Genomic DNA, 15,792 nt, shown 5'->3' with positions numbered 1-15,792 from the left:
TGGTGTGGCAAATATAGATTTAAGTTTATTAGTTGAATCGAACGAAGAAGAAAAAGCTAGATGACCAGGAAACGTTTTCATTTATTGAAGAAAATAGAAACAGGAACACGACAACGCGTCAATTCCGTCCCGCCTCCTGAAGTAACAGTTTGGCGTGTTGGATAATAAATAACTCATTAGACGTTTGGTTGTGTAGTATCGCTGAGTATTTTTACTAAATACGGCACAACTCGTAAAAATACTCAGCAATAATACACAACAAAACGTCCAATAAGATATTTATATCTTATTGCTAGACACTGTAAAAATATCACTGACAAGGAACTTTTTTCTCTGTGGATAGCTAAAAGCGGAACCCCATTTTTCAAAAAATAGGAATATTTAAAACTGTTTGGTTGGCTTTGCGTTCGACTTAACGCAATCTTGATACCTTGTTTCCGTTCTTTTGCTCCATGATCAAGCGATACTGATGAATATACCGTAATAACTGTACGTTGACGCCAATAGTTGACTGTCACGTTCTCAGGACAGACTATGCAAAGCAGAAAACCTGACTCTTGATTAAGGATACAAAACTGTTCGAGAGTTTTCCTGATAATAATAGTTGTTATATTGGTATTACCGAGATGTTGCTGTCAACCCCGAGAAAGCAAGATATTGGTTTACTTCGTAATTCGGTTCTTAAGTCAATCCCGTGCATTTTCCACGATTGTCCGCGGAGGAAAGGGGCAGCTGAAAAGTCCCTGGTCCTGATGCCTGTTACAAGAACATGCACAGTTTGAAAATAGTTCTTAAAGCAGACTCTTTGTGTGTTCGGGGGGAGGGGGGAGAGATAGGATCTGTGCAATCAGTTCTGACATGTGGAAAATGCATAAGACACAACTCCGCTATTTTAGTACGGTTATCGTTATCAGGCACAATGAGAATTACATGAAAAAAATTAATAAATAAAACGGAACCGAATCGTTGAGACAGAATCGTTACGACATTAATGGGCTCTCTGCATCTTCTATTTTCTATCTGCCCTTTCGCCCTCCCTTCCCCTCCCACGTACAAAACAAAGATCTGGTCGGCTTGCTGACAAGTATTATTATTAACAAAGTTTCAACTAGCCGTAGCGTATTGTAACGTGAAGGGTATTTTCTCTTGCGAAACAGTATTTATTAACAGTTTTATCACCGATGAAGGAGACAGGTTATACGTAACAGAGACTAAATAATGTAACATTCAGAATAAAACCCAATGAAGCAAATACGTTTGATAAGTTCCTTTCTTAGCTGGTGCATATTCGCTCACGTTTAAACCAATCGTGTTCAAGCAAAATTATATGATGGATTAACTATCTGAACGAATCTTGGACATCACTGTCCGCCTGTTATCCTTTTTTTCGAGATGTAACAATCATAGTCACGTCATTTGCAGCCTGGAGACGAAAGATTCCGGTAGCCCGACTAAAGATAATACGGTTCTTCACAGCAGTGTCAGTACGCTTTCTCCTATTCTCTCCCAGATCAGAACATGTGGACCGCTATGTAAAGAAATACTGCAAAGTAGTAGAATGATTATAGATTTATTCTTCAGTTTAAACTTATCTTACGTTTGTTCATAGAAGCCAAATGTTCATATTTTTTCTTAATTAAGGTCGACATACTTCCAAGATGATAATGATCGTATAAAAAGTCATAATTGTTGATCACGCCCTTCAAACTGCCATACTCCTAGCCTCGGTCGGATGATGAAGTAGAATTATTGCGTCTCACTATGAGCCAAACGTTGGTAAGTATTCCTTCGCACTAATTAAATGGAACAAAAGAGCAAGGACTAGAACCAACTTGCCACCGTGATACCGGAACATGTAACCATTGGACCTTACCACGTAGTTTCTACTGTAGCACTGTATCATTCTGTGTGAGTCCTAGGAGTCTTATTCCTCTTTGTCTATATCTTCCTGCGTAGTAGGTGATGCCCATGGCTGGCGTTCTCCTAAACAAGGCTGTGTGTAGAAAATTACGGCGTTAACATAACAAGTGTGTTCCAGAACACTATCCTCCAATCTTCTTGTATCTAAATGAGAAAAACAATTACAGCCTTTAAGCTTGCGGAATGGACTGCCACTGTAAACAGTCGAATGTACAGGGCAGAAAAAGTGCAGATTCAGTTTCGAAACAAAGCATGCGTGGTTGGTTCCTTGAGGTCCCTCTTGTACATGTCTACTTACTGGGTTATAACTCCAGGAGCTGATGCAAAGGGTGGGGCAATGTCCAAATGATCGACGGCGTAACCAATAGCATTTAAACCAGAAAATTCAACACCCAACACCAGGAATATAACACTTGTTCTCCTTAGCCAAATATAGCCTGTTGCCACTATAAATATTTCAGCTAATAAACCTATGGACAGAATCGGAGAAGATTCATCTTTAAGTGAATCTTGAAGTCAAAATTTCATCCACTATCAAGTGAGGTTTACGCATGGACCGCATACATCTCTCCACATACGTTCAAACTATAAGTTTTGAAAATTTGAAAAGCTTGTTCTGACTTATGGAACGCCATAGATTGGCGCGCGCGAAATACCACAAAAACGATTCTACAATAAAAAGAACTTTTCATTTATTTTCTCAAGTCAGAACAAGAAACTCACAATTCATCGAAAACATTACTTATTTTCTCTTTTTTTTTCACTGTTGTCACTTTTTTTTTTGCAACAAATGCGAAGAATGTTCGTTTGTTTTTTTGTGCAATAAAGGCGTACAAGAGAACCAGAGCTGGATGGCTTTTTCCCGACCGGCTCACGTCAACCCGTCCAGCCCTGCACACGTCAGCTTTAGGTACACTTTAACTATGGGATTGCGCGAGCGGGGCCAGACGGGTCATATGATAATTTTACTAATCCCCGCGAAAAAGACGATCATATGCGAACCTTATCAGAATCGTAGTTTATGCTACTGGCCTCAGCGATTGCTAACTACTTACAGATATACAAATGTAAGTATTACCTGCCCCGTAGAAAATTTCCTTATTGTACCAACTTTACAAATCTTGTATCTTATGAGCATATCAGCTGTTATTCTTCCTACTGGACCTAGAATGGCTTTAAACAAATACAGACAAGCTGCTAGGAATCCGGCCAGTCTGAAACGAGAAAAAAATAGACATTATCTTTGCGTCGGCAGGTGAATTCATAACTTTTATGTACATCCTAAAAAAAGCATACGTCTCTTTGGTGGTTTTGATAATGTTTTGTTCGTTTAGCTTTTGGTATCTTAGTCTTGCCTAATTTCTATGAGAATTTACTTTAAGCAAATGCGGAGAAAAGCTAAGGCTACTGGTAAGGCTCATTTTTTCAGCGTCTCGAGTTGGCCCGCCTGACCAAGACCAGCAATTTGGCAATTAGAGAAAAAAAAGCAAATTTAAAAACTGCCAGGGAGCCGGATTAGATCAAAGTCATCAACAATGGATAGTTCTCCTTTGACTTTAATCCATGGGTTTTAAGGACCTTAATCACAAAATAATGCTCTCAAAAACAAACATCTGACAGAGTAATGGTAGCAAATTTAAAAATGTCGATTATTTCAGCGATATTCCCTCGTCATAGATCTAACAGAGGGTTAATTAATGCATGCTCAAGTCTTCTTCTAAACTTTTCAAAACTCGCCACAGTTGCTTGCCTAACTCTAGAGAATCATAAGGAAAAATGCTTAATGTTTGACTTTGCCGCAGATGCCGGATCCAGTAAGGTGACAGTTTTGATGACAGTTTAATGATATATTACAATATTACAAGAAATATGCACTGCCTGCAGTCAGCAAAGGCTAGTCGAGGCGGGCAGTGTTTAATACATATATATAGAGGATATTACATGGCCGCTTGGGGATACGAATTTTATCTTCGAGTGCTGAAAGTATCTCTCACGAGTTCGCTGCGCTCACTCGTGAGAGATACTTTCAGCACTCGAAGATAAAATTCGTATCCCCAAGCGGCCATGTAATGTTCCGTTTATTATATAGACACTGATGAAATTTCCATATACAAGACAAATTTTTTTATTCATTTTCGAAACACCAATTGGGTAATTATGTTGGTAACCATGGCCACACCAATATCCTCACAAGCGAAAGATAAAAATAGTATCTTCACTGCGCGCACTGCCCGCAGTCAGCAAAGGCTAGTCGAGGCGGGCAGTGTTTAATACATATATATAGAGGATATTACATGGCCGCTTGGGGATACGAATTTTATCTTCGAGTGCTGAAAGTATCTCTCACGAGTACAAGGAGAAATCCTGGTATTTCATAAGTATCTATATAATAATAAAAATATAAAATAAAAAAGATTTAAAAATCGGCAACAGCAATTTAGGGTTTCAAAAATCCTTTTTTTATTTCAACCATGCCCCAGTTAAGTGGAAATCAGTGGCGATCCTGAGCGAAGAAATCAAATACACAGCTTGCACAAAAAGAAAAGAAAGTTTATTTCCTAGGCTCTTAGTTGTAAAATACGGGAAAAAATGATTTATTATTTATCTAAAGTCAGGCAACGTTAGAGCTCTACAACTTAGGCCTAGTTTATACGTCGCTTCAGTCAAATTTAACTCAGACCAATTTAATTCCATTAAATTCGTCGTTCCTTCGACGTAAACCGTGGCGTGGTTTTAAATACGATCGAATTTAATTCTTTTCCCAAATGCAGTACCTCGGGTCGCTGCAGGCTCGCCAAAATAAATTGAAATACATTAAGAAAATGTATGCATTTCATTCGACGCGGCGCTAGTGGGACGTTAAAACTGAAGACGCGTTATCGCTATTTTATCCGTCTTACCAAGACGGATAAAACGTCAAGGACGAATTTAATTTACCAGACGAATTTAATTCGTTTTAGACGTCGCGCTATCGTCAAATTTAATTGCTTGTGGGACCTTGAATTAAATTCGACTGTAGCGCGACGTATAAGCTAGGCCTAATACTTGTCCAATCGCACAACTTCGATCATCTTTTTCCTTGTCCGAATGGAAAAGTTACCCGTCTCGGACGTTAACGCGGGCCAAGTTTTCTGCCCTGCAACTACATTAATACATTTAAGATAAGGCAAGGAAACAGAACAAGCTGGGGTCTTATAGTTGTGCTATTAAAGTAGACAAATCATATCTTTCGAGTCTCTGCATTTTGATAAGGTCCAAATTACATAAAACAACTTTGTGTTCTATAATAATTATGTGGTAGCCATGACACCAACACATGAGAATTTTAACAGTGAGAAACAGTGATAAGAGTTTCCATCGGAAGGTCAACCAGCAAAACTAACATGTATTGTAAATAGTAAAGGAGACAAAACACTATTTGATATGGTGTTAATGCTAAAGTAATCTAAAATTGTGGACAGAGGAACTAAGTTGAGGTAACAGCTAAATGCAAGCTTGGTGTTTGTCTAAGCCTGTGTAACACTGTACAGCATGTATATGTGTCACACCATTTTGACCCCTACTTCATTCTTCAATGTTGTTTTATAAGTGACTGTGGTTTTTTTTTTTTTCTTGGATAACATTGATGCTAATGTACATGTACTGTGGATTAGTTTTATTCACATTATAGTGACTTTTGATCCCAAAATGCACAAGTACTTTGCTGAAAACAATACCATTAGTACTCAATGTAACAGTATAAGACTGCTGGTTTAATTAATAGTTACGAGCATATACAACTTTGTAAGGGGTTTTAGGAGGGCTTATAAATAAAGGGCCTTACAAACACAATGTATATATCTAAGGGAGCTTAAATTTACCAGAACAGAAACACTTTGATACAAGCTGTGGCAGCACTCGTCAAAATATGTTTTACATTTGAGAAATTGAATTCATCTCCTTACATTTGGAACAGAATTAAATTAAAGCTTAACAACTTGAACAAATTAAGCTGGAATGTAACAAAAAAGTAGTTCAGACCTTTAGCTTGAAGCTCATCTTTTCTCTTAATTATTAAAATTTTAATGTTGAATTCGAAGCTGTGAGTGAGGCTTCCAGCTTTGTTATAATTAAAACAAGAAAAACCATATAATTTTATCTCAGCCAGTAAGAAGTACATTATTATGAAATAACAACATTGACCACACTTTGTAATGGCAATTATGATCTGCCTGGACAATTAGATGCTACAAATGTTTTTTTACTGACGTAAATAATGATCTCTTTTTTTTTAAATAGCCAGAGCAGCAGCTGCTTGTGAACCGCTTGACGTGGTTATTGCGAGTTGTTGGTTTGCGGCAAGATTATCAAGTTGATTTTGAAAATGGCCATTTCTTACCAGTCTTGATTGTGTTTTTTATTTTTTTGAGATCTCAAGGCACAATAATAGCGTTCAAAAGATATATTTTTAAAAGCGAAGACCGATTATAACGACTCAGTTTTACTTCCCTTAAAAAGAATAGACAGCATTCTCGTCTTCTGACTGCTGTCATCAAACTATTTGATTCCGAGAACACCTTCGCGACGTAGAAATGAATGACAAGGGCACATCAAAACCAGTTGCCAGACACTTTATCTACCTATAATCATTCTAAGCAGTGTCAATGAATGCTGTTCATTTCTACTAATTCATTCTTCTTTTTCTCGTCACCCGGTTCTCACCCAGCATTTAAGCTCCACTTTCTGCATATAAACACACACAACACACGATTCTCTCATTCGCTCTGAGGAAGGACTAATGCTCCAAACGTCAGCTTTTTAACTCTTTTACGGTGGTGGCCAATTTAAAATTTCAACTTAGTTGATAAAACCAAATTACCATGTTACCCCAACCGACACAGCACCACAGTTTCTTTAGAAACTTACCTCTTTTATTCCTTAATTCTCACATTTAGAAAACGGAGGAGATTTAAGTATGTTGAAGTCATACATGTTTTTACTCAGAGTGTTTGGAAGGTGTATTTAGTAAGCTCAAATAACAAATTGTAGAGGAATCATGATCATTTTTTGCTCAGGTTGACCGAGGACAATAAATAAACAGAACACTTAACTGTCCGAGATAAACACAGGTGCGTGATGTTGTCATTAGTAAGCTTGGAAAGAAATTAGTGAAGGACTCAATTTTGTTTATTAATTCAGTTGCAGCCTAAGCATACATGCGAGTCATTAAGTTAGTTGTTAAACACACGTCATGGTTTTTTTAATTGTTGTTTAACTGCAGCTAGAACTGAAAATCGTTTCTACAGCTGACTACATGTATACTCTTTCGTCAACAATTCCGAAAGAGTTATTTGAGGCTTGATGCTCATGACGATGTTAAGGATTTCCTAAATTTTAAAAGGAATTAATAAAGAAATGATCTTTTATAAGATGTTAACTTACTTGAACCCTTTTCAAATGGTTCCAAAGGTTGTACTTCATAGAAATCACAGACAAGTGCAGCCAAATCATCTGCTCTTCATTGTGTCATCTGCTATAAAAGACAAAACAAAACTAAACTAAAGCAAAAATACACGAGGGAAATAAATTCAATTTTTCATATCCTTATCAGCAAATGTGACTGATTAAGTGTTGTTCAGTTATCACAGAAGATATAGATTTAATGTAGCAAATTTGATCTGCAGATGATATTCAAGCAAAGAAACGATCCTCACAAGTAGACTGTAATTCATATACTTATTATAAGCAATTGCAGAAAAGAAACCAGAAAACATTCAGGCTTTGAAAGGATTCGAGCCCCTGCCTCCAAGATACTAGTTGAGCAGTCCACTACCAACTATCAACTACAAAGCCACATGTTAATAGGCAAAATTTTGAAGCAAATCTAATCAAAATTTTCAATGAATAATCAATTTGAGCTGCAGGTGAAAATTAAGGAATGAAACGGTCCTTGCTGGTGGACTGGACACTACAGTACCAAGACAGAGAACTGAGCCATGAAGCCTGATTCAGAGCAAAAACTAAGAACAATTAACTCAGTTGCCCCCAAAAGCTAAAAAGGAAAGATTTTCAACAAGGGTTGTCATAGGGATGCATGCCCAGCATCACTACTGAAAGCTTAATCCAGTAAGGTTGAAATTACATAAAAAATTTTGTGGTGACTTCTATAATAAATATGTGGTTGCCATGACACCAACACATGAGAACTGTAACAGTCAGAGAAACAACTTGAACATGCAGTGATAAAAGTTTCCATCAGAAAGTCAACCAGCAAAACTAACATGTATTGTAAATGGTACAGGGGACAAAACACTGTTAGACATGGTGTTAATGCTAAAGCAATCTCAAAATGTGGACAAAGAAATCAAGATGAGGCAAGAGAGCTGTCCGTCTGAGCCAAATATATGTACAACTGTACAGCATGTATGTCACACCATTTCGACCCCTAATTCATTCTTCAATGTTGTTTTATTGGCAACTGTTTTTTTCTTGGATAACATTGATGCTGATGTACATGTATTGCAGATCAGTTTATTTCACATTATAGTAACTTTGGACCCCAAAATGTAACAAATACGTCTGTATACAAGCACTGCACTGAAAACAATATCATTAATACTCAGCATAACAGTATAAAACTGCTGCTTTAATTAATAGTCTGAGCATATACAACTTTGTAAGGGGTTTGAGAAGGGCTTATGAATAAATGGCCTACTTCATTCTTCAATGTCGTTTTATAAGTGACTGTGGTTTTTTTTTTCTTGGATAACATTGATGCTAATGTACATGTACTGTAGATTAGTTTCATTCACATTATAGTGACTTTTGACCCCAAAATGCACAAGTACTTTGCTGAAAACAATACCATTAATACTCAGTGTAACAGTATAAGACTGCTGGTTTAATTAATAGTACGAGCATATACAACTTTGTAAGAGGTTTGAGAAGGGCTTATAAATAAAGGGCTTTACAAACACAATGTATATATCTAAGGGAGCTTGAATTTACCAGAACAGAAACACTTTCAATTGATACAAGCTGTGGCAGCACTCATCAAAATATGTTTTACATTTGAAAAATTGAATTCATGAAAATTTCAATTCATGAAGCTCTTGATACATTTTGTTTCTAGTACACACTGTAAGTCAATATATATATTTTGTTGTGTAGTATTGCTGAGTATTTTTACAAGTTGTGCTGTATTTTGACGAGTCCGTAGGGCAAGTCAAAATACAAACAATGAGTAAAAAACTACTCAGCGATACTACACAACAAAACATCTAAGACGAGATTTATTATCCAACACGCTAAATTGTTATTTCAGTGTGAGAGAATTTTGCAGATATTTCTGGAGTACAAATATCGCGTGATATTTGTGCTTGCACGTATTGCACGTTATTTGTACTCTTCAAAACACAATTGGATAATAAATATATCTTACTAGTCAGACGTTTTTTGTGTAGTATATTGCTGAGTATTTTTACGAGTTGTGCTGTATTTTAACTAGCCCATAGGGCGAGTCAAATACAAACAACGACTAAAAATGCTCAGTGATTCTACATAACAAAACGTCTAATAAGAGATTATTATCCAACACGCCAAATTGTTATTTCAGTGCGGGCGAATTTCGTGGACATTTCTGAAGTACAAATATCGCGTGATATCTGTACTCGTCTCGCGCGTTATTTGTACTCTACGAAGCACAATTGGATAATAAACGTACCTATATCATACTGACGGACCAAACAGCTCATTTTATCGATTTCTCGCCTCACTTCATGACCGATACTGAGGGAGGTTAAATGACTTTGCACTATATTTCGATGGAAGAATTTAGAATATTTAAAATAATCGCCTAAATTTCGTGCTGTTTGTTGTGACTAACAAAAAGCAAAACGAAAAAATCAAAAGGTTGCATGGTCTATGTACTTTGAGTAGTCCAACGAGGTTAGGTAAATGGACTGGAGGTCATTGTTTTGTCCACCAATCCATTGCTTGGTGATCAGTTCTTTCAACATTTGTTAAAGGATAAGTACGCAGTGGTACTAATAAGATACATGTCATAGACATTGAATAAGTTGAAAGTTTTGCTATTAGACCTCACCTGTCGAAGTATAAATTCGAATTTTCATCCAGGAGTGTTTGAAGTTACTTCCCTCATCCGATGTACAGAGTGAAGAGGAGAATACTCTTTTTTTAGAAAAGGTTGCTAAATGTAACACAGCTGTCGAAACCAACCGTCCTGACTATACAGCGCGACATCCCCAGTATTCAATCCACAGCCCTCCGCCATTTTGAATGTGGTTGCTAGGTAACTGAGTCGAGACGAAGTCATGGCCAATCAGAAATAAGAAACCGCGTTCAAAGAAATCTTTGCTTTTCATTGGAAAATCTGGATTTTGGAAATCCAGATTTCGGATTTTAGGTTGATTCCCTCGTTTTGCACTGCGCAACCTTTTCTGCTCATAACATTGCGATATCGAAGATGGCGGCCGTTCTTCCCGCTAGCGTGAAAAGAACAGACAAGGGACGCTTTGGCGGAGCAAAAGCTTTTATTCGTAATAAGAATGCCGCAAATCGGCTGACACTTCCAGGTCTGCTCTCGAAAAACAAGAAAATGAAAAGGAAGTGCGTGATCCGGAAGTCTGCAGTAGATTTCCACTTCGCGGCCGTCGAGTTGTAGAATTAAATGTCCTCACTGAGGCTTTGGACGGGAGCTGTGAAGTGTGTGGGGCAGCTCTAAGGCTCTCCGACTGCGTAAAAGAAATAGTCTCTGGGCTAGGATCACTACTCTACACGGCTGTTTCGCGGTGGAAATTTAGTTTGCGCATGCGTTCTACAAGAAACATCGAGTTAATTATTATTTCTCTGGTTAATACCAAATTAGTCATTTGCATAAATCTGGCGTCCATGGCAACCACTCGCGCTAAGGTATAGTTTAGCCAATGAAATCTTGCTGTATTTGTAATGTATGCGAGTGAAATTTAGCATGGCGGATGCTTGCACATGGACGAGGCACTTGCTGTCGAAAATTTGGGTAAAATCGGTTAAATTTTGCCTGTGTTCGACGAAAACGCGTTGCTATAGTGGAGCCCAACAAGCACACCCTCTGAAATCGACTGAAAACTTTGATTTTGATTTGGGAAAGGCTCGAATTTTTTCCAGCAAAGCGAGAGTCACAAGAGGAGACGTGAAACCTTACTAAACAACTGACGGAGGTAAGTGTTTTAATCCGAATTGTTTTAAAGTCCATTCAAGGCGCTTTTAATATGTCAAGATCGGCCGTTATGCGACTCCATTTTGAATTTCGGAGGTACTGAATTTCGAGCAGAAAGTCTAATTTTGGTTCCAAAGAGGGCGGTCACACTTTTATTCGTCCAATAGAGAACTTAGCAAATAACTTACGCTAGATTTACATATATAGTAAACGTTCTTAGTCAACGAACCAATACATTGCCACTGTAAAGAGAAGCGTTTTACTCATTCGCCCTTCGTTTTAAATTTCTCTCTTTAGGTTTGGGAGCTTTCCCTGCTAATTCTGGATTTGACGTAATCTCGTGTCCTTTTTCTTCACATCGTCAAAATGCTGAGACTGGGTTTTGAATTCGGAGTGTATTCCTTCAATCCCTTGTTCACAATAGAATCCAAGACCCATGTGACATTGTCGAAGGAAAGGGCACACATGTTCTTGTAGCATATATAGCTTTGATGTGATCATCTTGTCTGGGAATTTTTCCCTAATGAACTGAAGAAATTTGTGATGTCTTCCTCTACAACAAGAACACAAGAAAAGGGGGAACAGTGAGACATGATCCTATTATTGTATTCATGTTTTCCATGAAAGGCAGTTATTCTTTCACTTACCTAGCTTATCAGTCTTGTCATCAATGAGCTATTTAAGGGTAGAAGTTATGTTACCTTGCAGCAAGTGTGTACATGGTTACAAACGAATGATTTTTCATGTTAAGCTTGTCTCTCCACATTCATTTTCTTAAGAATCTCATCCAAATGAATTGGTAGTGGTCCATTGGCTTTCTCAAAGGCAGCCAATTCCATTTGTTCATCTGCAAGCTTTTCCTATAATGTTGAGATAGTACTATTGAAATATGAACTACTTTACGTACTGTTCAGTAGCTATGATTTGATGGGTTGTTAAATTGATTTGTGCTAGTGTAATATTATAAATCAATAAACTATAACACAGAATCATAGCTTCCTTCACTAAAAAATTAAGATAGGTTTGAATCATGTGTGATGGAATTGGAGGATTGTACAGCTGTGATACTGGAAAACACAAATTGAGAAAAAATTACCTCTTCCTTTGCATTTCTAAGGAGTGTGTCTATCTCCTCCTGTAGTAGTGTAAAGTAGGCTGGCATGATATTTACACTAGAATGCAGACTTTGTAAATTCAGCAACTCCTGTGAATAAATTCTTTTATCTTACTTTGTCCAATTCAATGTCCGGCAGTTTCTCATGAATCACTTTGTGATAAAACTTTTGTTGACTTGTAACAGAGCCATCTGCTACAAACTTTTCATAATCCTCTTGAATGTTTTCAAGGGTTGGGAGTTCAGTATGTCCATGTTTATAGCAAGAGACTTGCATCATTTTGGGATTTATCTTGCACCAATGACATAAATACTTGCCTGCAAATACAATTCTAATGGTGAAAACCTGTTTCACAGAAATAGTAATGTACAATACAGGCTACATTTAAGTTCTTTGAGTTGATTGCTCAATCATATAGTTATTAGTATGCATGAATTATTGTCTGGATCAGACCTGAGGCACCAGCTGTTCCAAATATCTTACATGGGAATTGAGTCACCAAACAGGAAATCCGCTTTCTTTTCACCTTAGAAATAGGCAAAATCAAAAGAACAATTTAGTCAAAATTATGCTATTTCTAGTCTCTATCATCTAGATTAATTAAAAGTTTAATACATTTTTTGTTACTCACCCCCAGGTTGTTTCTTTCAAGGTGTTTACTTGTTCTTTATATTTCATTAAGGCTGTCTTTAAATTGGCCCACTATCTTTTGCATGGAACATAGCAAAGACAATGCCATTGTCTGGACTGATTGATCCCGTTCCTCTTTGCAAATTGGGCACATCTACTCATGCTTGATGTTTTCAACAAACTGTTTTGGTATATGAACTATATGAAATATTATTATGAAATATATGAACTTCATATATTTCATTGTAACCAAACTGTTTTGGGTAAAGAGGTTCTGATCTTCAATAACTTGGTAGATTCTTTACCTCCTCAGGAAATGAGAATGTGGCTGGGTGGTTGAAAGCTTAAAGTACTAGACATCCCTTCCACCATTTCTACTTGTTCCTTGGGTCCAGCGGAGTCCTCTGAGTTTTACTGCAGGTTTACTCTTCTTCTTCCTACCAGGTTTCTGATGATCTTTGAAGGAACTACAGATTTTATAGTTTCAAGTTCGTTTGTGTGGAGGCCACACATTGATTACAAGGCATGTGCCTCTTAGAGCAACTTGAAGCACTTGTGGCAGAACTTGGGAGGGCACATGTCAAGGTCATCTTTACAAACACCAAAGGCTGTAAAAATTGTCTCTATCTTATCAGCGCAGAGAAAACTGTTCTCGTATCTTTTGTCTTCTACAATCGCTGTGCACAAATTCGGCAAATTTTTTGTAATAATTGTCGATGTTGAGAGAGACCAAACGTAGCCATCTAAATGTATATCCGAACCGAGTCCTAAATTAAACTTGGATGTGAGCAACGCAATACTAAATATTGACTAAAGAAATGTTTCGAAATTCCTTTTTGCGACCTTCTTGCTTCAGAAGGGTACACCCTTTGGGTTTTTGCCTTGTTTCAGGAAGGGGTGTCTATCTCTCTCGATCGGTTCTTCAGGGGAGCGGGAATATTTGCAATTTTGTGTTATTGCTAGTAGCGCGTTCCATTTGAAGAGGAAGGGAATACTCGCAGTAAACCATGTGAATCATGCCAAGAAGAACGATTTATCCACCAGATCAAAGAAAAAAATATAATTGAAAGGTTTATTGTCCCTGATCGTGATCGAAATTTCCACCAAAAGAAACGTCTTGTCCGTGCTTTCACTATTTCCGTAGCTTCCCGTGACAGATCGATGACGTACAGTTTTTGGGGAGGAGATCACACGCATGTAGTGCGACTTTCCTGCACGTAATAGATGGCCGTGGATATTTTAGCAGTTTGTCATACATCTTGTATTCTTTACTTAGCCCATGGGTGAGCATGATTGTATCAAAAAGATAAATTGGCGTAGTTTAGGGGAATTTGTTCGAGGTCAAAGAGGAAATGGGCGCCATATTTACTATTTCAGTGGTGAAAAGTAATCGCGGATTACACTGCTCAAAACAATTCGGATTAAAACGTCTTTGTACAGAAACTTGCTGCAAAGGAGAGATATAAAGCCAGAGTTGTTTCTTTATTGATAGAAAAATTCGAATCAATCAGAATCTTGCTTGAAAATAAGAAGACCTCTAAGAGGTCATAAATCATTTCGCGTCAAAACAAGGTGCCTTTCAGCCGTCGCCTAGTTAACTATCCCGCACACGCAATATTTGCTAGGCGAACATTAACCAGAGAAGCAAAAAACAATGCATGCGCATAAGTTAGCTATTTCCTTGGACTCTGCGCATATACTTTTTGTGACTTAGTTATCAGTGGGTTCTTTCTTGTTGAGCCGTTCAGCGTGCATTTTCAGCGGTTTCAAATTGAAAATGTAAATCTGACATGCGCGAACTAAATTTCCACCGGCGGGCGTTTTAAAACAGCCGTGCTCTACATAAACTGTTCAAACTCCGAGTGTGGAGAGACAAATATCTGTAGAAGAAATAAGACCCACGGCAGGTAGCACCGGAACAACGCGAGGGAGACCAATCTTTGATGTAAACACGAAGCTCGCTGCGGGTTTGTTTACATTTAATGTTGCTAAGAATATTGTTTTCCACAATAAAAGCACCCATTTAACATCTAGCCAATTCTTAGATAAATTTTAACTTATTATGCCGATTTAAAAATCGACATATTTATGGGGATGCTACACGCAAGCGTAGGTCCTACTCACCATCACTTGGAGAGTCCACGCTGAAGGCTCGCGAGAGGGAAGTAGGGCCCGAAATTGAAAAGTCGGCAAAGGAATCATGTCTGGAAAGTTTAGAAAGCAAAAGAAACCTGTGGAAAGAGAATAATGAAAAGGAAAATGTGGCGATAGGCTAGGAGCGTCATATGACAGGGGATGACTGCGATCTCAAAACCATATCCACCTTTCACTGCAGTTTGTGAGGAAACAAGCACGGTGACGCCCAATTTTTTTTCAGGTGTTTGCTAAGAACAGTCTAATAAAGAATATTTTTGAAGAAAAATTTTTTTTTAGTAGAACATGAATTTTTTTGGGCTAATAGTTCCGTACTTGGTGTATTTTGGCCAAGGTCAGGATTCAGGCTAAGAACGGAACTGTCAGAAAAAGTGAAAAATCCCCTCAACCAGGCAATCAAAAACAGCTAAAATGAAGCAATACTGCTTATGTTAATAAAAGAAGCTTTAATTTCAAAGTAAAATTTTGTGTCTTTCAAGTTACCAAGGCTAAATTCTGATACAGGGGATTCGAGATTTTAACGCACAACCAGGGATAAATATCCCATTTTAGGCGCCTGCTAACGTGTAAACAAGAACGGTGACCCCCATTTTTTTTATTTCATGAATGTCAAATAAACCAAATTTCAAAAAAGTTTGATAGTCGAAAAATTTGAAGGAAATTACCTTAAGGCAGAACGTGGAATCTAAAAACGGAATACGACGCTGAGAAAACCGTCCTCAAGCTGGATTTCAATTGAGAAATCCAATTCTGGAGCGCGTGGGCATTTATGTTTCA

At 37.6% G+C, this 15,792-nt stretch overlaps 3 long non-coding RNA genes across 4 annotated transcripts; 1 reads left to right on the top strand and 2 right to left on the bottom strand.

The window, feature by feature from the left end:
* Positions 1 to 63: 63 nt before the first annotated feature.
* On the bottom strand, positions 64 to 3,668 carry LOC148742467 (uncharacterized). Its single transcript, XR_015999779.1, has 2 exons — positions 2,999 to 3,668; positions 64 to 2,390 (listed from the first exon to the last, which is right to left on the bottom strand). It is a non-coding gene; the product is annotated as an uncharacterized LOC148742467 (long non-coding RNA).
* Positions 3,669 to 10,717: 7,049 nt separating this feature from the next.
* On the top strand, positions 10,718 to 12,344 carry LOC148742466 (uncharacterized). Its single transcript, XR_015999774.1, has 2 exons — positions 10,718 to 11,117; positions 11,414 to 12,344. It is a non-coding gene; the product is annotated as an uncharacterized LOC148742466 (long non-coding RNA).
* On the bottom strand, positions 11,532 to 13,025 carry LOC148742465 (uncharacterized). 2 transcript variants are annotated; one of them, XR_015999773.1, is made up of 3 exons: positions 12,863 to 13,025; positions 11,764 to 12,320; positions 11,532 to 11,669 (listed from the first exon to the last, which is right to left on the bottom strand). It is a non-coding gene; the product is annotated as an uncharacterized LOC148742465 (long non-coding RNA). The 2 variants fall into 2 exon arrangements; XR_015999771.1 differs by lacking the exon at positions 11,532 to 11,669 and having other exon boundaries at positions 11,849 to 11,976; positions 12,213 to 12,320; positions 12,863 to 12,886.
* Positions 13,026 to 15,792: the final 2,767 nt, after the last annotated feature.

Source organism: Stylophora pistillata, chromosome 1, assembly GCF_964205215.1.
Source record: "Stylophora pistillata chromosome 1, jaStyPist1.2, whole genome shotgun sequence".
NCBI lineage: Eukaryota > Metazoa > Cnidaria > Anthozoa > Scleractinia > Pocilloporidae > Stylophora > Stylophora pistillata.
The sequence above is the reverse complement of the archived record's forward strand: the minus strand, read 5'-3'. Positions and strand labels throughout refer to the sequence as shown.